Source organism: Agelaius tricolor, unplaced genomic scaffold (genome assembly GCF_023055355.1).
Source record: "Agelaius tricolor isolate 1412-34295 unplaced genomic scaffold, bAgeTri1.0.p SCAF_3, whole genome shotgun sequence".
In the NCBI taxonomy this organism is placed as follows: domain Eukaryota; kingdom Metazoa; phylum Chordata; class Aves; order Passeriformes; family Icteridae; genus Agelaius; species Agelaius tricolor.
This window is the reverse complement of record NW_027269263.1, coordinates 14,309,803-14,332,772: the sequence shown is the minus strand read 5'-3', so window position 1 is coordinate 14,332,772 and position 22,970 is coordinate 14,309,803. Positions and strand designations below refer to the sequence as shown.

General features: G+C 48.9%; 1 protein-coding gene across 1 annotated transcript in view; it reads left to right on the top strand.

The window, feature by feature from the left end:
• Positions 1 to 8,522: 8,522 nt before the first annotated feature.
• PPFIBP1 (PPFIA binding protein 1) overlaps positions 8,523 to 22,970 on the top strand; it is a 102,057-nt gene continuing 87,609 nt past the window's right edge. Inside the window, exon 1 of the mRNA XM_071422573.1 lies at positions 8,523 to 8,652. The gene's annotated coding sequence lies outside the window, so the exon portion shown is untranslated. The remainder of the gene's footprint in view (positions 8,653 to 22,970) is intronic.

Here is a 22,970-nt window from a genome sequence, read left to right as displayed (position 1 = left end):
CATAGCTGGTTTAGACAGATCATTTACAGGTGGTGAATCAAAGTGCTTGCTGCTGGTTAGTACCCCTCAAAAACTAATCCTGAGGAGAGGCGGCACTTCCATTCCCTGCTTTTATTCACCATTCAGCCAGGAACATAAGATTTTCGTGGGTAGTCCCCAGTTAGTTTCTCAGCTTTGAATTTACTACTATTTCTGTTTCAGATTATTCAGCTTGTTCAGCTCCAATATCCTTTCTGCACATGTAGAAAAATCCCTTTTATCAAAAGCTGGTTCACTTCAGCCAATTCTTCTTCCAGATGTTCAGATGGTAATTCCATCAGCTGGGCTGATTTTATGTTCTTTAAAACTTTAGTAGCAAATGTTCATTATTTTCACCTTGAATTTAATTTAATTTTAATATATATATATTAAACTTATCTTTTAATACTCAATGTAAAAATTTCACACTTTATTTTAAATAGGCTTATATGTTAAGTATGCTCTTGAATTATTAGTGAATCCAGCTTAAGTGTTTACCGCTGTATATATTAAAATATAGATACATGCTTTAAAAGAAGGCAAGATTTTAAAAAAATCATCCAGTCTAAACCCCTGATTCCCAAACATTAAAGGGGACTTTTGTGTTTGAAAAACACTTGCCAGAAGATAATGATTGCTTCTGACTTGTTTTATCTTAAAAGGGAAAATATCATTCCTCAGATGCCTGAGATGGACTGAAACATCTTTTAATGTCCCCTGCACGTGATTTGTGTATAAATTAAAGGCCTCATATTGTCAATTCCCGCTTTTTTCTTTCTTTAATTTTCAGGGGTTTGTGTACAAATATAGCAGTGCTGTATGAAAGTACATAACAATTAATCTGAGTAAGGGGAAGTGGAGACTTAATTATTTGGAAATGCTGAAATAGTTCTTTCCAGAACCCAGGATTAGAAAAAATACCCGCAGCACTGACTTTGATCACTTACATTTGAAACTTCTTTAAAGAACTTTTGTAAGAGAAAACTATTCTTTTAGGAACCAAAGTTGCTTTTCTAGAAGATGGACACAGCTGTTCTCTGAAACTGAAGCAGACCTGCTCTCGGAGGCCTTGGTGAAACCTGCTTGGTGCACTCTTACCACTGTCTCTTTAAAGAGTTCTCAGGAGCCTTTGGCACAAAGACAGAACATGACAGGACTGCTCATGCAGGATCCCTCGTGCCCGTGCATTAGCAAATTGGGCATTAATGAGCTGATAGGGCTTGTAAAGTTCAGCAGGAGGCATTTAGCCAAGCAGACCTGACCGCCGCAGGTATTGCCGTGAAGCCGAGCTGCCGGAGGAGGTGTGGCTCCCATCCTCAGCAAGGTCAGGCTTGGGATAGCATTAATCTCATCTGAGATGCATGTTTGCTTATCTGCCCTTACGTTGTGCTCACCTGCTTTCTGTGCCTTCCTTTTCCTGCTGCGCGTGTTTGACCTTTCATCACTCACAACGTGTGTTGCATCCAGGCTGTTCTTCTTGTCCCTGTGCGGGAGCTGCAGTGGCAGCAGGACACATTAAATGGATGCAGAAGGTACAGCTGAATGAGACAGAAGGACCCTGCAGCCTGGCAGAACTCCTGTGCTCTTTGTCCTAGCCTTCACCTCCTCACTTGGTCTCCAACACCTTTTCCAGGCTAATCCATGGATGAACATGGATTCCTATGAAATAGCTTGATGTTTACATTGTGATTTTAATATTATTTTGCTTAGCTGCTGTTCTTGGAATATTTGCTTTCATGAAAATGCTAAATATCCATCTCTTCATTCCAAATGCATTGCTCTTGTTTCTCTCAAAATGTTAAAATCAACTCTTTGTCAGGGGTGGTGTCACGATAGGACATGAAATAAAATGACACTCACGCTTTACCTCCAAGGTAAAAAGAAGGAAAGTTTATTTCTTGACTTCGTTATATATAGAATTTAAAAAGTGGCTTTGGATTGAATGATGAAATTGCCACTTCTCCAATGACACTGGTCAAATCAACAGTTTATCAAATTTCTCCTCCTCCAGAAAAGAATGGAAAACCAATTATTATTTACATAAAAGTGCATGAGAACTCCATTACATTTGTGTAATGGAGAACTACATTACAAAAATGTAAACGTTAGAAGGTTAGAAGAACTTAGAAGAACAGGGCGACAGGGTGGAAGTTAGAACATTTGACCAGCTTTAACAGGGACATTGTTGAATAAGTGCTATCTGAAAAAGCAGAAGAAATTCTTCACTGTGAGGGTGGTGAGGCCCTGACACAGTTTTCCTGGAGAAGTTGTGGATGCTCCATACCTGGAAGTGTGTCAGACTAGGCTGGATGGGGCTCTGAGCAACCTGGGATAGTGGAAGGTGTCCCTGCCCATGGCAGGGGGCTGGAACTGGATGAGCTTTAAGGTCCCTTCCAACCCAAACCATTCTGTGATTTGGTGACATCCAGATTTCAATTGTGTAATGACTTCAGTGAGATATTCAGGCATTTTTTGCAATGGGAAGGGGCAACTATTCCTCCAATTCACAGGCAGACAACTGAAATTCAGTCCATCCTGCACACCTTCTGGCAGGAATGCTGAAGGGGGATTTTAGTTTTTACCCCATTGTTTGTCTCATGGATGGTCCTCAAATAGTTTGTTTTAGGTATATAATGTAAATATTTTGACTTTATAGGCTTAGTGAAGTTCTAGTTATAAACTATTCCTATCAGCCATACTCAATCAGACATTACTTACTCCCCACTTAAACAAAATCCTTTTGTTTCTTCTTCTACTTAGCCTTAACACAAAAAGACAGGGCTCACAAGTGAAGTGGAGAATAAAGATAATTTTGATGTCTTTTCTAACCTAAAAAATAGTATCTTCCAATAATGAAAGCTTTATTCTCCACATCTGTGGAGAGGGAGGGAGAGAGAGAGAAAGACACAGGGAGATCAAAACCAATAGTACCTAAATCAATTGTCACCATTTCTTTGTGCTCCCTTGGAGCTGTATTTTCCATGTTTGTCTTTTCTTTCAGGACAAAATAATCTCTATTTTCTGGCTGTCTGTCACTTTGCTTGGAGCATGCCAAGCACCCTCCTGACTGATACAGTGAGACAGCTCAGTGATTACTCCAGTCAGCCCCTAAGACTTTCCTTATCACTTCTTGTCTCTCCAGAGCAGAAGATTCCAGTAATCTCAAGTGATTAAGTTGCTTGGGTCCTGCCACCTGATTGACTCAGCCAGGGAGCCTGGTTTGGCTTCCCACCTCAGTGAGTCACCAGCAAAAGGCATTTCCAGAGAGGTCAGTCCAGGAACAAACGATGTGAACCCATCTCTTGGAGATGGGAAGCAAACGCAGTTCCTGCTCCCGTCTGGGCAGGATGCTGTCGCCTTCCTCGGCGGCCTCTCAGCCCGAATATTTCAGGAATGTCTGAAGCTCGTTGTTTTCCCCTCCCCAAGGCCACTGAAAGCCTGAGCCCAGGACCCGGCTGGCCGAGCCGGCTCTGACACTGCCTCATTGTGCGAGCTGCGCAGGGTGGCTGCGGCTGTGGCAGTGTGCCGGGCAGCGACATCCGCGCTCAGCACGGCTGCTCCTGCACGGAATGCTCGGGGGGACGAACCCTTCGGCTGCTCTGCAGCATCACAGCCCCGCCGTGGTGTTTGAGATTCTCCTCAGAAAGGTGCTTCATGCTGTCCCGGTGCTGGAGCGATTTGGGGAGTGCCTGTCAGCCTGGCTCTGTCAGGACTGTGGAATGACTGCCTTGAGCAGCACTTCAGGCGGTTCTTCATTACCTGCTCGAAGTTGATGCCAAGAACCAACCAGGAGATGTGCTTGGGTATCTGAGAAACTTCAGGAAGATATTCACACAATTCCCCAGGCAATGGGGATGTAGAAAGACATTTTGAAAGGAATGAAAGCAATATGTGCTCAGAATTAGTGGGAAGTGAAAAGTGAGAGTTATGCTGGTGGCTGGAGAGCAAAGCTTAGGTGTAGGATGTCATCAGCAGCCAGGCATGAAGGGTGGCAGCAAGGTCAGCCGTGATTAACAGTGTGCGTTGTGCAAGGGATGAGTTTGGCTGTGGCTGGAAGGAAGGTCTCCTCCAAATTAGGCAGATGCTACAAAGGGAGTTTCTGTTATGTCCTGCTGCATCCAGCATGCCTGCTTTGCTCTGATAACACTTTGCTGTGCTTCACAGACTCGGGTATGTGCCTTGCTGTGCCAGCCACGTGTGTGCATTTCAGTGGAGAGGTGCTTATCTGGGACATTCCAGTGTGGGGGCTACCAGGAAAAGTTATTGCTGGCACCTCTGTGCCAGTTCCTGACTCCTCTGCTGAACATTTTGTCCTGTGTTTGAAGTTAAACACTTTGAGTACCCAAAGGGCTTCTCTTTAGCTCCATCAAGCACTGACTATACCAGAAATCCTCTCCTGAGTGTAAGCAACAATTATGTGCTGATACTGAAATTGAGAGAATGCTGTAACACGTACAGGTATGTGAACCAATGAGGTTTTCAGCCCAGTTAAAGTGCACTTATACCTAAATTAGTGAGTGGGAGACCTCCAGGGAAAGGAAAATAATGTTTGGTAGGCCTGCAGAAATTTAAGAATTTAAAACTTTCTCAAAGCATAACCTTTCCTGTCCTGCTTTTGAGGACAGCAATGATTCAGAGTAATGGGAAGACAATGGTCTGGAACACCCAGTCTTTTCAAGCAGTTGTGCTATTGCCATGGTATGGATTCCTCCAGCTGAGCCTGATGTGATTCCTACTCATGTCAGGAGGTTTTCTTTTGCTCACATTTTACATTAAATATGCAGCATCTTCTGATTTGTAACACTGCTCTTTGTGATTTCCAGATCCACACTGACACATCTCTGAGGTTCATGCTGGAGAAGTTTCTTCAGCTGATTACATTTTCACCCTCATGGGTATGTGAAATTTTATGGAAAGTTTCCTTGTCCACTGAAAAAAAAACCTGGAGTTTGCTTTTTCTTGATTTTCAGGGGTTAATTACACAAGGTTCCAGATCAAATACACAAAACTGATCCTCTGAAGCTGGGCACCCGAAACGGCCCCAAGCTCTGGGGCAGATTGGTCACTTCTTAAACAACCTTCTGCTTTTTGGGGGGTTGGAACCAGAAACTTCAGGACAGAGAAACTTTAGACCAGAAACTTCAGCAGAGCCAAGGACAGCACCTCTTCCATCAGTTCAGCAGCGGGTTCAGTGTGCAGGGCTTTTCCTCGTGTTTTCAAACACTGTGGGAAGAGCCAGGGATGGGACAGCCGAGGTCAGAAGTTTGACTGTTTTGGGGGTACAGTTTGGGAGCATTTTGTACTTCAGCTGCTCTGGATTATGAATCCTTTGGGCACCGAATCTCTCCTGTCCTTTTTAGGAAGGGATTGGAGGGGAATTTAAACATGAGGAGAAAGGTTCAGTTATGGATTTGACAGCTAGAAATTGTTTGTGCAGTGCTTTGTCCCGGGACTGAACATGGTGTCACACCGAAGCTCAGGGCCAAAACAGTTTGCTCTGCTGGGCATTTAACAATCAGGATACTTCAGGCAGGTGAAAACCAGGACAGCTTTGACAGCCCAGCTACAATAGCTGTTCAGAAGAGCAAATATTTTCAAGGTAATAGCTTCTAACAGTATAACTGTGCTGCTGCTGCTGAGAGAGTGAATTCCAGCTCCCTCATGTGAAAGAAGCTCACAGGACAAAAGCACCATTTTCTCTGCTTATACCTCCATCTGCGCAAGGTGCTTTTGCTGGCACAGCTCTGCCTTCAGAGGATCTTATCACAGCCCTGACTGACACAACTGTGCCAGGAGAGTCAGTGGTGGAGCCCTGACCTGAAAACACCCTGGCTCAGCTGCAGGGTTAATACTTGGCTGGAAATAAAGAGAGGGAGTCACTGAGTTCACTTTCTGAGCTGTCCTGAAGTGAAAGCCATGCACAGCCTGGGTGGGAAACCATTGTTCTTTGGGAAGGAGATCCCTCAGCTCTTTCAGCTATTGTATTTTGGGGAACAGGTTTGATCTTAAGGAAAACCTTTGGGGCCCAACAAAGTGATGAATTTATTTACAAGAAGTTCTTAAGAATTGGCTGTGATGTACATGGCTTGTTATTGTGTTTCAGTGCCTTCCTCATGAGCTAGCACTGATAGAATCACAGAATTATAGCATGGCTTGGATTGGAAGGGACCTCAGGGATCATCCAGTTCCCACCCCCTGCCATGGGCAAGAACACCTTCCACTATCCCAAGTTGCTCAGAGCCCTGTCCAGCCTGGCCTCAGGGATGGGGCAGCCACAGCTTCTCTGGGCACCCTGTGCCAGGGCCTCACCTGGCCCTGAATAGGGAAGAATTTTTTCTTAAAATCACCTGCTTTGTGATAGGGATTTTGGAGCTCATCTGCTCACCCCACTGATCCTGAAAATTAACTGCACTAGGACACTACTCCTGGCTGTACCACGCCGTGAGTGTGTGGGAGGTGGGATGTACTGCCCAAAGAAAATCCTGTTAGAAAGTGCACACTGCTCCTTCAAAATGCCTCTGACAGCTCTTGAAATACTGGGCTTAATGCCATTTATTGATTTGTAACCAGGGAGACAGTGCGTGCTCCCAGTGCAAAGTGATGGAAAAACTCTTTTCCTTCACCTCCTCATGGAATGAACAATGCTGGAAAATGCTCTTACTCCTTGTAACCTCCCCAAGCCTTCACAGGAGGGACCAGCAAGTTGTTTGCCTTCTCAGAGGTTGCTGCATTTTCACAAAGGTGGAGAAAATCAATCATTCCTTGCAAACCAGCCTGGAGCAAAAAGGGCTACGCTATTCTGGGAGATGAGAGATCAGCACACCAGAAAGCCTTATCAGAGATTTGTCTTAACTTGCAAAGGTATTTTCTTTGATGAAAGAATCCAAACAGTTGTTTGAAATGTTCTGTCTGCTGAGATTTGTTTTCAGAGAGATCTCTCTCATGCCATCCTGACAAATGAAGCCCTTCTGCATTAGGTTTTTTAATAAAGATCTTCACTTTCTGAATTAAAAATTCAAAGCGCAAAAAACACAATCAAGAGAAAATTCAGTTCAAAAACAAAGGCTGAAGAATAGCAGATCCATATTTGTTCTGAGTGCTTGTTCTTGGGCAAGTCCAAGCCCAGCCATTTCAGGAAGGATGGAGTGCTGGAGTGGGATCCCCGTGATTCAGCCTGGTGTGACCTGGAGTGTGATCAGCACTCACCCATCAGCTGACTGCAAACTGGTAACATTTGCTGGAGAACTGATGAAAATTTGAGGAAAATGGGTAAAAAGACCAACTGCAGAGCATCAAAACCATAGGTAGGCATCAAAGTTTTGAAACAGAGGTACTAGAAATAGAAGATAGCAAAGAAACCCAGGTATTTTAAAATTGCCTTTCTTTTCTCATAGTCTGAAACTTAGTCCTGCTGTTTAACCTGAAACACACTGGAGCTGTGTGGACAACGTGACGGGCTGGTGACTTGCCAGGAAAAAAAAGTGTTTTGGATCAACTTGTCCTCTTTGCAAACTGTGCTTAAAAAGCAAATGATACCTTCCCACTTTTGCTAGGAATTCAAAATGTTTGCTTTCAACATGTCACCAATACTTTTCCCATTTTGAATGTAAACTTCCACTTTGCATGTTATGGTCCGAAACAGAGCACAATCAAATTGTCTTTTCCATGAACAAAACATGAAAAGCTTTCTCTAACCCAGCTCTTGGAGAAGGGATGGGAAGAGCTTTGAGTCAACTCCAAACAAAACTGAGAGTTAGTTGGCTGAACCCCTTGGTCTGATACTTGTAAGGCTCCCCTGCTGAAAGAGCAGCATCTCAGGCATTTCTACCATGGAGCTGGTAAAGCCAAGGCTGGTTTTTGGCGTGGCTGCGAGGCTGTTGATGGAGTGCACCGAGTTCCTTACACTGTATAAATGAGAGTGTAACGCTCGTGCAAATATAGCAAGGATCGGTGCATTAAAACCTGCACCAATGCTCAGCACTGAGGCAAAGCGCTGGCATGGGTGCACTGCAGATTTAACCAGGGTGTCACTCGGTGCTGCCTCCTGCCAGCTGCAGCACCGGGCTCGCTGCTCCGGGGCCGCGGCCAGACCCCTTCCCTTGCCGAGGAGCGATTCGGGGGATCTCTGGCCGCTTCAGCACAGCAGACACTCGGGGACGTTCGTCGGGATCCCGAGGTGGGCAGGGAAGACCGGGTCCCGGGCAGAACACCCTGGGCTGCTCCCTGGGAGGTGGCGGAGTCGCGGTTCCTGGGGGTGTTCTAAGCCTGGACGTGTCGCTTGGTACCAGGGTGAGGTTCGCGCCGCGCTGTTCGGTCACGGGCTGCGCTCCGTGATCCCTGAGATCCCTTCCAGCCTCAGCGATGCTGGGATTGCCCGTGAGGGGCACTGGGAACTCGGCCGCTCGCACCACCCCACGCCGGCTCCCTCATGGCCGGCCCCAGCAGCGGCGGCGGGCGGTGCCTCGGCCGGGCGGGGCAGAGCGGCGGCTCGGGGCCGGTCCCGGGGCCGCGGGCGGAGCGGGGCGGAGCGGGGCGGGCACCGAGCGGAGCGGCGCGGGCGGGACGGCGGCGGGGGCTGCCCGGAGCCGGCGGAGGCGCGGCCGCCCCGGAGGGCTCTGCGCGGTTCGGCCGCAGGTAAGGGAAGTTCGCGGGACCCGCTCCGAGACCGCTCGGAGCCGACTGAGGCAACTTGGTGTCCCGGCGGGATGAGCCCCGCCGTGCCCTGCCCCGGCGGCTCCTTCTCTGCCGCCGCCAAGGCCCGGGGCCCCGGCAGCGGGGCCGGAGCCGGCCCGGGCCCGGGGACGGGAGCGCCGCGTGTGCCCGGAGCGGGGGGCAGCGGGGGGGCAGCGCCGCCACATCCCGCCAGCCTCTGTCCCCGTGCCGTGTCCCTGTCCCCGCGCCCCGCCACATCCCGCCAGCCTCTGTCCCCGCTTCGTGTCCCTGTCCCCGCTTCGTGTCCCTGTCCCCGTGCCGTGTCCCAGCCCCCTGCTCCCCCTGCGTGTCCGTGGTCCCCCCTGCATGTCCCTGTCCCCCCGCCGCCTCCCAGTGCTCTCAGCGCTCCCGACCTTCTGTGCCTTGTTTCTGTGCCGGACCTGAGGGAACTTTTCGGGAAGTTCTGGGGAGAGGTTGGCGTTCTCTGGTTTAATCTTTCAGGCTCTAGTAGGACGCTTCAGGCACTGGCGCTGTGAAAGTGCAGTTATGAGTTTTATCTAGAGTTAACAAATGTGGTTTGATTTAAGGCCTGGGGTTCTTACATCCTGTAATTATTTTTTCGAGGTCTGTTTCTGTTCGAGCCGTGACTTCTCCCGGCTGAAATCGCTGTGCTCGCTCGCACCGTGGCTGGGTGCAGCTGGAGCTGTAAAAAGCTGCTTTGCACCTCCGTGGCTGTTCCTGGGGGGGAGGGAGGCTTTGCTGTTGGACGCTCGGCTGTGCTGTAACACGTGTGTGCTCCCTCGTGTGAGTGAGGAGCGCAAGGAAGAGTTCCAGGCTGGGCTTGGCTGTGCCGAGCCTTCAGAGGCTCTGCAGGCTCTCCTCTCCTCACTGCGGCCCGGGCACGGCCGCTGCCAGCAGCACCGTGGGTCGGCTCTGTGCGACTGCACCGGCAGCGCGTTGAGCAATACAGGAGTCGCTGCATTCCGAAAAGTAAACAGCAGAAATGGGTCACGGAGTGGGAATATTCTCCATGCTTACACCGTGGAGCTTTGGGGAGGGAGATGTCCCAGAGTGTCAGCTCGGCATTTATTGCCTCTGTTAAAGGGAGCAGCTGTATCTGGAGGATTTACATTTGTGAAGGATGTAAGTAGAGGTTTCAGTAGAACTGGTGCTCTCAGTGAGGCAGCATGGCAGGTTGGTTTGGGAGGTGTTCTGGAAAGTAGGAAAGCAGAAATCTGCTTCAACTCTCTGTTCCAAGTGCAGCAAAGATTTTGGCCTCTGAACTTCTTCAGATCGCTAAGAAATGAAGAGCCAGAGCACTCCCTACTTTAGCTTAGTACCCATCCCAGTGGAGTTTTGGGTTTAGCCCAGCTTCTTGAAAAGCTGTATGAGAGATCAGCTGCTGGCAGTGACAGTGACTGTCAGTGCTGTGCTGTGGTGCTCACATATGAGGATTGATGTTCCCATGGCAGGAGGGCAAAGTTGGTGTTTCTCTGCTCCCTGAAGGCAGCGGGAGCCCCACCTGTTTGCCTGGCTGTGAGGAGCAGGTTCCCTCTTTGGCAGCCCATCTCCTGCCCTGAGCCCTGGGATTCCATCCCTTTGCTGCATCTGGGTGTAAGAGTTGTGCTGAGGAATGTTGAAGTTGCTTTGTCCTGTGCACTTGTGTCTGCAGCAGATCCAGGCTCTGCTTGTCCCTGACACTCAGGGTGGAGCACCTTGAAGCCAGGGCTGTCCCTTGGGGCAGGAACCGTGGTGAATTTCACCTTTTTTCCTCCTTCGATGCGAGTCCCGTTTCCTTTCTGGGTTGTGCTGCCAGGGCAGTGTGACACACACCGCAGGAAGGAGAGGGGAGCCGCTGGAAATGTCTGTGCAGGTGCAGGGGAGGCTTTGCCTGTGACCCGTGGCCACAGGAGGGTAATTGTTAACATTCCTGAAATGACAGCCATTCCCAGGAGACTGAGGTTGCCAGGTGGTGCTGCCGGCCTGGCTGGTCCCGTTGGTCCCTGGATGAGCAGGACAAAGTCTGGTCACTGCTCACTGGCCAGCTCAGGCTGGCCTGAGGACAGGCAGAGCTGTGAGTGAGGAGGTGCTCGTGCAGTGTCCTTTAGGAGGTTTAGTCTCCTGAATCCATCCAGGTGGGGCTTCTCTGATGTTTCTTTCCCCACCTAAAGGAACACTTTCAGGGAAGTGGAAATCCTTCCCCTGAAGAGCTTTGAAACCAGCGAAGGTTTAGTCACTTTCTTCTTGCTGCGATTGCATCAAACCGGGCCTTTGGCTTGCTGAGCACCAGGGAGTTGCTGTGAACTCCTTGGAGGAACTGACTGATTTTCTTTGTTGTGCTTTGTGTGTTTTTTTCTGGGAAGGTGGGGGGAACATGGAGAGGGGCCCGGATCCCAAATCCGGGACAGATGTTCCAAAAACACATCCCTGACTCCTGAGGTGGTTCAAAAGGAGTGCAAAACCCCCAAATGCCTCTGACTGGGGAGTCTGCTGTTTTGCAGTAGTTTTTAACAGAGAAAGTAGGAGCCAAATATTAGGCAGGATTTAGGTGGGTGATAAAACATCCTGTGGTTTTAGGGGTGGTCAGTAAAGCCCCTGTCCCACTGCTGAATTTGCATGCCCTTCCTCAAGGAGGTGCTGGTAACTTTTGCCTCAGCTGCTAGATGGTGATGTGCAAGTTAGGTTGGTGTATCTGAGACAGCTTCTTCTTGCACTTACCTTGGTGATTGTCAGGGTTTCAAAGCAGAACTGAAGTTATGTGGCTGCTTTCAAGTGTGCAATTATGAACTGACCCATTTCTGCCTGGCCAAACCACATCTCTAAACTTACAGAAGCAAGGAACAGGTTTATTGGAAGGTTCAGGCAAGTTTTGTTGTGTTCACTCCTCTTGAGTGGAATGTGTGCATGCAGCTGTGCATTAAGGATACAGAAAAACACTTAATACCTTCAGAAGTAAAATTACTAATACCTTCCTGTACTTAGGCTGAATAGTGAACCCCTTCCCCCATCAGGAATTGTGAGATCCTGTTAGTCATCCCATTAGTGACTTTGCTTTTGAATCCAGCCCAGGAGAGGTGAACTACTGTTTCCTTGCCTCGTGCTTACTGCTGGTGTTTATGCCCAAATGTTTATTTAACATTTACTATAAATTCCCAGCCTGGCTGAGTGAAGACAGGGTGATTATTTAATGACAGCTTCAGAAATCACAGATAGCCCCTTGTAGATGTCTGGCTTGCAAGCATTAACCTTTGCATCACACAGAAAAAGCTCTGTGCTATTCCCCAGAGATTGCACTTCTTTCTCTGTGTTTGGAAAAGTCAACATCTAATCCAGAATGAAAACTTGGTCCTCTTAGAGGTCAGTGTTGCTCTTGCCATGTGTTTGTTATCTGCACTTGTTGTGTGTTTCCATTTTGAAGTGACTTCAGCAGAGATCACGGTAAGTCCTGACATCTCTCAGTAGGTCTCTGGTGGGATCTTTGCTTTGGATCTTTCTCTCCCTAGGGAGGGTGCTTAGCTGGGAACCTACCTTGAGATGTAGGGAATGATGCATTTTTATATTCTCTCCCTTTTATTTCCTCTCCTCTCTCTCACAAATTGACCTGTGTATTGACTCAGCTCATACTGAAGACAGTGGCTGTTTGTTACTTTTCTAGTAGTGCTTGCTGCCAAAACAGTACTTTATTTGTGCTTAAAGGATGGAATTTTCAATTAATAATCCAAGCATCACACTGGATTCACAGTGTGATGGATTCACAATTTGCTCAGGCTGTGTATTGCTCTTGCTATGGGCACATACAATTTCCTGGTGTCCTTTAGCTTCCAGAGCACTTTGTTCCTCTGTGACTCCTGCAGTACATGAGGAAAGTGTGCTGGGTTAAAGCTTTCTCCTTTTTCCATTGGCTGGCCTTCTGTTTCTGTTAAAAGGCTAAGATAAACCAATTGTGTAAAAAGCTGATTTCTTTCCTCAGTGGAACTATATTTAGATACAAGTTTTGCAGCCCATTGTAGCTGAAGCCTTTCTGTCTGCTGCCCCTGCCGGGTCATCTTTATCATTAATCACAGAATCACAGCATTTGTTAGGTTGGAAGAGACCTCCGAGGTCAATGAACCCAGCCTTTGACCAATCCCCACCTTGTTACCCAGCCCAGAGTACTGAGTGCCATGTCCAGTCCTTGCTTGGACACCTCCATGGATGGGGACTCCAAACTTCCCTGGGCAGCCCCTTCCATGCCTGACCACCCTTTCCATGATGAAATTCCTGCTGATGTCCAACCTGACCCTTCCCTGCACATCTTGAGGCCATTCCTCTTGTCCTGTCCCTTGTTCCCTGGGAGCAGAGCCTGACTTCCCCTGGCTGCCCCCTCCTGTCAGGGAGTTGTAGAGAGCCAGAAGATCCCCCCAAGCTTCCTTTTCTCCAGGCTGAGCCCCTTTCCCAAGTCCCTTGGCTTCCCTTCATCAGACTTGTGCTCCAGCCCCTTGCCCAGCTCCGTTCCCCCCTCTGGACACGCTCTGGCCCCTCAGTGTCCATCTTGCAGTGCCAGGCCCAGAACTGGACACAGCCCTTGGGGTGAGGCCTCCCCAGTGCCCACAGCAGGGGGACAGTCACTGGCCTGCTCCTGCTGGCCACACCATTGCTGGCCCAGCCCAGCAGCCATTGGCCTTCTCGCCCACCTGGGCAGGTGCTGGATGAGGTTCAGCTGCTGTTGACCAGCACCTCCAGGTCCTTTCTGCTGGGCACTTTGCAGCCACTGCCCCAGCCTGGAGCAATGCAATGAGGGAGGCAGGTGGAGAACTTGGGAAATGTTGGGCTGTGTAATCCAGCCTTGCCAAACCAATGTATCTGCTGGCTGTGAGTGCTGTGAGCTCCTGCTGTGGAGTGCTTGGTCCCTTCGTGCTGACAGAGCTGATATTTCTGGAGAGAGCTCCTCCCCAGAGCTGCTGGCTGGGGGGAGTTGTTTGTGGTAAGGTGAGGATGCTCCTGTTCCCTTCTGTGCCTCTGCCTCATTAAGCAGGCAAGTTGTGTCAAGGAACAGCACCAGAGGCCACTTCAGCAGTCTCTGGCTTGTGCTGTTTGAGAGGAGATAAAAATAACAAACCCAGTGACTTTAGCAGCCCTTGGCTTACATTTTGATGGTAATCCCTATTCCAGCAGGCACAGGGTTGTAATTCTTGCAGGAATAAAATCCCCTTGCCAAATGGTACCTGTACGCAAAAGTCTCTGAGGTCAGGTGTGCTGATGCAAAAGTTAGTTTGCACTTGCATCTCTCTTTATGGGCTTTTCCCCTAAATATTTATTAGTGGAGAACTGAAGGCTGAGACTGGAGCCGGCTGCTGCAGCATCTGAACTCCCAAGTGGAGAACCCTGTGCTGCCAGCCAGCTGTCAAATTGTGTCACAGATGGGAAAAATCTGATAACCACTAGTATGAATCAGCATCTTTGAAATCCAACAGTTCTCATGGCTCCAAATGTGATGGATTTGGGAGAAGAACTTTGCTTTCTTGCTTTGTTACAGACACATCAAAATAAGAGGAAAGTATAATGGTCTGGTCTTCCCTGCCTTGTCTCAGACTGATCAGTTCTGAAGCAAAAGCATGGGGGAAAACAGGGCATATTTTATATGTCAGTGTAGAACTTACCCCAGATAGTTCATGGGCACTGCTGTGGTTGTGAAGGGAGATACAACACACAGTTTATAGTTGGTAACAGAAAAATAACTGCAAAATAACTGTAAAAGCAAACAAACTGCCAACCAACCGTTCCCCCAACCTCCTCATTCTCAAATCTTTCCCTTGTTGTGCTCTGTTATGGAGGAGAGAAACAAGAACACACATGCATTTACCCAATCAGCACCAGGATCTGTTCTGGGGACAAGGGAGGGCAGTTCCTTTCCTTGGTGCTGTGGCAGCTGTGCACACAGCTGTCCATCTGCTCTGTCAGCAGGCATGGCCATGGGGGTCTAGTTATCTCCCAGCTTTGTGTTTCGTGGGCTGAGTCTGTCCAAAGAGTCAAGAGTAATCCAGAGAGGCTGTTTTGCTGAATCTTGGCTTCACATTTTCTCTCTAGAGTGTGTGTACTCATTAGCTACAGCCAGGTAAGAAGTTCTGACAGAACTACAGCCTTTGTGAAACATGGCAAAGGTGTGAGCACTTTTGAAGGAAATTAGCTATTTAGACTAGCCCGGGTCATGTAGAGTATAAGGGATGGGGAGAAGGACCTGCATCCTGTTTGGAGGCTGGTCTCCATGTTTTTGGGTGTCATGAGGTTGGCATGTGAAGATGTCTGTAGGATCAAATTAAGGTTCTGCACAGTGTAGTGCTGCTAATTAATGTCTGTCTTGAAGAGCAGGTGAGAGTACCTTTTTGTGAGAACACCCTGAGCTGTGGGTGTGTTTCGAAAAATAGTTATGATCTCACCTGGTTGTAGCCCTTGTGATCTCCGGTTCTGTGCAGCTCTGCCATGTCCTTACACAGCTTCCATGGGTTGGTAAAAAACCCTCCGGCCATATGGAGACTGTCAGAGTCTGTTCTCAGGCTTGGTTCAGGTGGGCTGCTCCTATGGTAGAAGTGCTGTGGAGACAGGGGAAGGGAGCAAATGCCTTGGGATCTTCTCAGTGCGAGGGTGAGTGTTGTAGTCGACGCCGCTTCAGGTGAGCAGGTATTCATAGATGTCAGCTGTGTGGTTGTGTTTTGCATGATTTTGGAACATTTCTCAGGTCTTGAAGCATCCATCTCCTCTGTTCTCCTGGTTTAGGTTTTAGACCTGTGCTAAAAGTAGGATCGATTCATCTTTGTCCATCCCCAGCCTCAGGGAGAGTGTGCTGTCTCTGAGAGCTGCTGTGTGCAGGATGCTGGGGCAGGCAGGGGTTGGGGTGTGGGTGAGGCTGTGGCTGTGTGGGAGCAAGGAACATTCCTGGTGCTGGAACCTGCATTCCAAGCTGGAAAACATGTGGGAGGTGGTGGTTTGATGGCCTTGATGCTCAACTTTTTTGCTCTTCCTCGTGCACTGGAAGCATCTCTGGTAGATTTTGTTCAGGGGTGGGGGAGGGATGGTACACAGAGCTTCCTTTGGAAGAACCAGACAGACATTTTATCCTCCCCAGGAAAAGCAAGGTGCTCCATCCCATAGCTGACAAATCCATTGTGTGATCTACACCCTGGGGACCTCTGTGTTGCGAGGGGGAACCCCCACATTGCAGCTGGAGGCTGAGGCAGCCATCCTTAGTGACTTCCCTCAAGAACCAAGTTCAAATGTCTGTTCTCCTGGACCTGGATGTTCATCATAGGCAGTGTCATGGCATTAGTGGCCTACAGTGAGGGAGGGAGGAGGTTGGAGCAGCCAGGGCACACTGAGTGTTCCCCACTGCTGCCCACAGCTGTTGGTACGGTGGAGCAAGGGTCTTGCTGAGGAAGAGGGGGGGTGTGTTGAGCAGCTGATCTCCAGGAAAGGCTTGTGGCAGCTGAGTAGCTCCTGGTGGATTCAGGTGCTGGCTTTGTTGTAGTATCCTCTGTCCTGCTTCCAAACCAGGATTAAGCCAAGGAAAATATTTCTTTACTCTTAATTTAAATCCCTGGGGAGTTGATTTTGCATCAGACTTGAAAAGGCTTGTCAGTTGGATCTTAGAGCCATCAGCATTTTTTTCCCCTCCACTTAACCAAAGCTGGTTTAATTTGTGACAGCACTTTTAATTTGTTATGTTTGTAAAAGGAAACATCACAGAGGAAAGTTCAGAAATGAATATTTATATTTCTTGCCTGAGCTTAAATTGGTTCTAAAAATTTGATTTGTATTTTTATAAAGAAAGGCTGGATTTTTTTTTTATATCACACAATTTTTGTTTGGTTTATTGTTTGTTTTCTTCTCCAGAAGGAGCATATACTGGCTTAACTTGGTGTCCATCTTCTCTTGGATGTGAAACATGTAACCAACAGGTCATAACCAAAAGCATCTTCTCAGAGGTTTCCACACTCATGGTGGAGCTGGTGTTGGACCTCCTAGGCTGTGCAGGGCCACTGCAATCTCTGATGGTGCTGGACAGAACTGGATTTTCTGGACTATCTTTAGGATGTGCAGTGGGACTTTGGATGCTGTGGGGGAGTTGCACCACTCCCTGCCCTCTCCTTGGGAGGACTGGAGCCTGTGCTGGTGGAAGATCCTAGGGAGGTGTGTGCCCTGCCCTGGGTGAGTGGGAGGCCTGTGGCTGGGTTTGGGGTGCAGATGTGCCTCCCTCCCTCCCCAGTGCCCTGGTGGGGGCATGCAGCCATCCAGCAGCAGTGGCTGAGGCTGGGACTGTGCCCCATGGTGTGGGGACACTGCAGTCTCATGGCTTGCTGCTGGTGGCTGGTGTGACCAGATTTGTGGTACTGCTCTAATGCTGGGATGCTGCTGGCAGTGTTGGGATGGTGGAAACATCTGGGAGCAGCTGGCTGTGAGATGGGCTGAGTCCTGGGGCTTCCCCGTGGCATTGCCTGTCCTTAGCCAGCTTCTTGGAGAGTTTAGAGGATGGTTAGTTCTTCCTCCCTTTCAGGCCTTCACAAGAGTCAAAAAAGCAGCATTGAAGATGTGGCTGCATTTCTGGATGGCCATTAGGTGGACAGGGCAGTCATGGGTTTGTTCTGCAGCAGCAGCATCTTGGTCTCTTTCCATTTGCAGAAGAGCTTGAGTGTCTTTTGGTGAGCAGTCATGAGGCTGTAAACAGCGTGGAGATGAGATTTATTTTCAGGGTGGTGCTGGTAAACTTCCTGCAGCTTGTGGTAGAGATAATTCTACAGGTTCTGGCTCCATTGTTGTGGCTGGGTCTAAGGTGAATTTAAGAAAAATGTTTTGGTTGAATAGGCTTTCCTTTCTGCTTCATCCAAAGGGAAGTATCTGTTCAGAGCCAGATCTGTTGTTCTCATTACTGAGGGAGTTTCTGAGCAAGACCTAAATCCATGATTATTTGCATGTCTTTATCTGTGTGACACAGGGTTTTCCAGGTCAAGTATCTCATATTTCAGACTTCTCTGTGTCTCCTCTTCTCATGGGGTGCAGTCTTCAATCTGCATATGCAGGAATGATTTCTCTTAAAGGGTTAGTAAGGTGAAAGGCATTTCTCTTGGCATCATTTTGGGCACAATCAGCTGCTGAGCTCACAGCATTGGGCTGTTGTTGGAAGGAGAGTGAAATGCAGAGCTGTCCATCACAAAGCTGTAATGCCTGCTGGGGGTGGAGAGGGGGCACTGATTACCTGCAAGGGGTGTCAGGGATGAGATTTCCATGTAATCTGCTCAGAGGGAGAGGGAAACATCTTGTAGCCCAGCATCACTATGAGGATGGAGGTCCTCCATGCCTCCAGAGAGATTTGTGGGTGAGCAAAACCACAGCCTGGCCTTGGGGAGGGCCTCCTTTTCTGCAGGGTGATGGCAGTGGTAGCTGGAAATGTTTTTCCTTTTGGAGTTTGTTGGAAGACAATCCCTGTGACATGTGTGTATGTTTACCTCCTTTTTTGCAGAAGTACCAAAGCAGGACCAGATTCGAGGCTATCTTTTGTGAGGAGCCTCTGGGCTGATGTCTCCATCTGAAATCTCTTCTGAAATTTTCTTCAGCTTGTTGCTCTCAGACCTCACAGTGCTTGAAACTCCTCCTCCCTTCCCCACTCTTCCAAGGAATTTTGCAAAGAAATCAATAGCTGTCTAGTTATGACAGCAAAATGAAAAAGGCTGTAACGTCTCCATAGCTACCTAAAAAGTACTTGTAAAATGCTAGTGGAAGAGAGTGCCCTGGAATTATCCCATGCATTCCTTGCACGCAGACTGAAAATCGTTTGCATTAATTAAGTAATCGCTGCAAGCTTGTCCGGTGAGCAATGTTTGGTTATTGCAATAAATTTTTGTTCCTTTAACCCTGTGAAGCTAAAAAAATGAATTTGTTTAACACAGAAAATGAACTGACCTGAACTCTCTGTAGATGAACTGATTGTAAATGGACAAGCTTAATCCAGCTTGGTTTTTTTCCTCGTGTTTCATGTAACATCTGAAAAGAGACAGCTTGTGGCAAATTAGCCAGGGTGAAACTACAAAAAGATTGAATTATTCCTGTTTGAACAGTTCCCAGCATGCGAGCACTTGCTGCTTGGCTTGCACATCATCTGGCTTGCCAGGGCTGCTGTGATGGAGGTGAAAGTAAATAACCTCCAACTGGAAATCTTGCTTTTGCTGTAAATGATGATTTATTCATTCACCAGTGAAAATACCACAGAGATATGATGAACAAAAACTGCAGTTGCTGTGTGTTTGGCTTTCTTGCAACAGATGTCTCTCCCTGTTGTGTTTCTGTGCAGAGAAGCTGTTTGACACTCTTTCCTGTGCTGTCCTAGGTAGTAATTTTGCTCGTGGTGGGACCTGGTGCTGTGTGGAAATGCAGTTGTCAGAACAGAGGTGTTTGCTTGGCATGTGTGTGTGCCTCACTCTGGGCCATGGCAGCAGTAAAACAGGTGGCAGAGTTGTGCCTGCCCTGTTCAGGCAGGGCTGAGCTGACTGTGGAGCACCTGGACGTGCAGAAGGAGTTGGAACAAGGGGATGTTTCTGTAGGGGCTTGCCTTGATATGCTGGTGTTTATCCGTGCCTCTTTTGGAGGGGAAGGACTCTGCAGTTTTGAGAGCCACAATAGAAGAAGGATTTGAAGCTCTCAGACAATGTCCAAATGAAAGTTTTGGAGATGGTGAAGGCCTTGGAAGAGAAGCCCCATGAGAAGCAGCTGAGGGCACTTGGTCTGTTCAGCTGGAGAAGAGCAGGCTGAGGTCAGAGCTCACAGCCGTTCTGCAGCTTCCTCACGAGGGGAAGAGGAGGGGCAGGCCCTGATCTGTGACCAGGGACAGGCCCAGGGGAATGGCTGGAGCTGTGTCAGGGCAGGGTCAGGGTGGGTATCAGGAAAAAGTTCTTCCCCCAGAGGGTGGTGGGACACTGAACAGTCTCTCCAGGGAATGGAGAGCCCCAAGGCTGCCAGAGCTCCAGGAACGTTTGGACAACAACCTCAGGTGTAGGGAGGCATTCTAGGTGCTGTCCTGTGCAGGCCAGGAATTGGACTTTGATGATCCTTGTGAGTCCCTCCCTACTCAGCTCATTCTATAACTAAAAAGGGTAGGGAAGCTACAGCACATGTGGTAGTTTGGGATCAGCCACCCATTTGTTTAGGACAGTGTATCCAGATGGACTGCTGATGCTAAATTGGAATTTGGCTGTGATATTGCAGTTAATTTCTGTTCTTACTAAAAATGTTCTATATAATTTTCCTATGGCTGTGGTAATTAGGCCTGGCTTTGCTGTTGCACATGGTGAGGGAACAACTTTTCCATTCCTCAGATCCAGCTATGTTCATGTAGCTCCTGCAGAGTGTGCATTTAGGAGCAAAACAGGGAGTCTGTCTCTGTTTGTCTGTTAAAAGGGAGGAATGAGGTCCTACCACCTTCCCTCTGAGCCTTACTTTGTGGTCTCTTTGCCCTAGGATGTGGATCCATTTGTTAGTGAGGTTACTTGCTGTAAGCAGAGTGAGAAATAGGAGTGCTTTCCATTAAAAACCTCCTAGAGCCAATGAAAGTACCATTTCTGCTTCTAGTCAGAGTTCCACCTTGCATTGTTTGACTTGCCACGTGTTTTTGGAAGAGAGAAGTGGTTGGGGATGGAGACCCAGTCTGGGCAAGCTGTTAGGGGTATGGCTGGGGAAGGGAGGAGGACACCCTGGTACCAAAGGGATGGTGGGGTTTCTGCTGCTCAGGTCCTTGGGCATGGAAGTGAGGGGCAGGGAAGCAGGGCCCCCAGGGAATGTAGGGGGACTGGACTGGGCTTGTTGGGTGGTGAGAGCCCCACCTGAGCTGCTGCAGAGCAGGACACCCTGCTGGCCTTTGAAGCTGGCAGTGCCGCCTGCCATGGGGTCCATCTTCTCAGCGCATGTCCCTGCCCTCCCACAGGCACACAGGGAAATTCAGAGTGCTGTAATTTGTGGTGTCCTTCCTTCAGTCCTGTCTGTCTTGCCTGTGCTGCAGAGTTTTGAGACAGATGTTTTCCTCTGGTATCAGGCCCTCATGCCTGGATTTTGTTGGTGTTTATACAGAAGTGTGAGGGCAGCCAGAGGTTCTGCCGGGTCTGATAAAAGCCATACGTGAAATTAATCCAAATTAAACTGTTAGTTGTTCCCTGATAAACAGGAGGTTACAGCACAGACTCAACATGTGGCATAGCTTTGAGACTATGAAAAATGAAGCATGAATCCTCCTCTGAAAGTTGGCTGTCCCTGCTTGAGGCCTGATGAGATTTTGAGACAAGCCAGTACGCCAAGCTCGCTGTGTAGGCGTTTGTGGGAAATGAGGCAGATTTTTGGGAGGGGACTATGGGTACAGGGAGGCAGAGGAGTGCTGGAGATGAACTAAAGTAACTAAAAATCTGTGGGGCTGCTCAAGGTGAATCTGTGGACCTGCAAGGTGAATCTGTGGACCTGCAAACTCCTCCCTGTGGAGGAGGGAGAAGTCAGGCTGTGTGTCCTGCTAGTGTGGGCCAAGCTGGAGCTGCTTTGCCTGCATGATGGGATTTTGTGTGCCAGTCTTTATACCAGCATCCTCCTGGTGCTCTGCAGCCATGGAGCATGTGGCAGGGATGTGGAAGGCAGGGGAGAGCAGTCTGGTCAGGGCAGCTTTCCAGTGAGTGGGTGACAGCCCTGTTCTTGTTGCTGAGCCTCTGGTGGGGCTCAGGAAATGCTGGAGATTGATTCATGGCCAGACTCCCAATGGGAAGCTTGGCATTCCCCAGGACAGTGTGAAAAACGTGTTGCTGGGACTGTCTCTGGCCCTAGCCCCCTTTTCCAAGCTCTGGGGTGAGGGTGTTTTGGACATCCCAGGTGTAGTGGCATTAAGGAGCCATTGTAGGCTGGAATGATTTTCCCTGGATGAAGCCAGAGACAGCTCCCAGAGTCATGGGGCTTTGCTGGCTTGTGTCTTTGGAGTGGACAGATTTCTCCCAATGAGGATTTTAGGCCTCTCAAAGAACAGAGTGTACAAAGATGTGCCTGGTCAGGAAGGTGTGCTGGGAGCAGTGGAGGCAAGAGATGGACCAGTGTAATTTTGCAGGTGAGTTTGTTCTGGCCTTGAACTGTGCTTCTCTGGAGGGTTTGCAGTGCCTCCTGGCACTTGGCACCTGCTTGGCACTTGGACCATATTAACTACTTGTGTTTGGAATTCCAGAGAGGAGGCTTCCCCTCTAGACTTCCTCTTGCAATTCACATCTGTGGAGCCAAATGCAGATGCTGCTGGCCAGGCTGTGGGGATTCCTGTCCAGCTGTGTATGTACAGGAGGGGAGAGATGTTGTTTCTGCAAAGGAAGCTTACTAAAAATAGGCTAAAGCCCATGAACCCAGGAGTGAAAGTAGTTGTCCCGTAAGTCTCACTTGATGCATCTTTGTTTTGCTTCTGCCCTGAGGAATATTTGTTTGGAGTATGCTTCATGTTTCAGAGTTTGCTGAAAAGCCACTTGTGCTCATGCTGGAGCTGCTGCTGTGTGGATGGGGCCAGACTGGGCTCTTAACTCCACCACTCATTGCCTTTGAGGCTGGGAGAGGTTGCCTTCCTTATTTTCACTGCTTTCCAGCTATCAGGGCTTTTTTCTGGCTTCTTGAAGCCTTTGTGCTGGATGAGGGCAGACAGAAGTCACGTCTGAGCCGAAGCAACACTTTTTGGGGAGGCACTGCCGGTCAAGTGGCATGTGAAGAGGTCAGTGTGTCACAGCAAGACCTTTCCTGTGGTTTGGGCTGCTGGCCCTGGCCATGTTCTATGGGTTTGGTAGGGGCATTTCCTCACACACTCGTAGCAGCCTTTCCCCCTGAGCTACTTTGTGGTTTCGAGTCCTTTCCGTACCTTGATGCTGTCTTTCCCTGCATCTCTTCCTCTCGTGTGTGCATCCTGTGAGCTGACCTGTGCTGAGGAGTCCCTGCCAAGACCTCGTGCAGGTTTTGGGAGTGGAACCACCAGGCTCCCTCCTACGCAAGGCTGGGGCCTCCGGCAGCGCAGAGCTGGCTTCGTTTTCAGGAAAACAGAATAAAGCAGGTCGGTGTTAACTTGTCTTCACAGAGCTGGTCCTGGCTGCAGCTTAGCTGGGCCATAGCTGGTAGAGAGACAGACTTCCAGATTTTAATGTCGTGAAGAGAGAGCCTGTGCTTGGCTGTGTCTGCATAGCTGTTTTCTGTCACTGCACGCCTGCAATAGTAGGAGGTAGTGTTACATTTCTGGACAAGGCTTTGAACAAGATCTGCTGTCAAAACAGCTTGATAAACTGCTT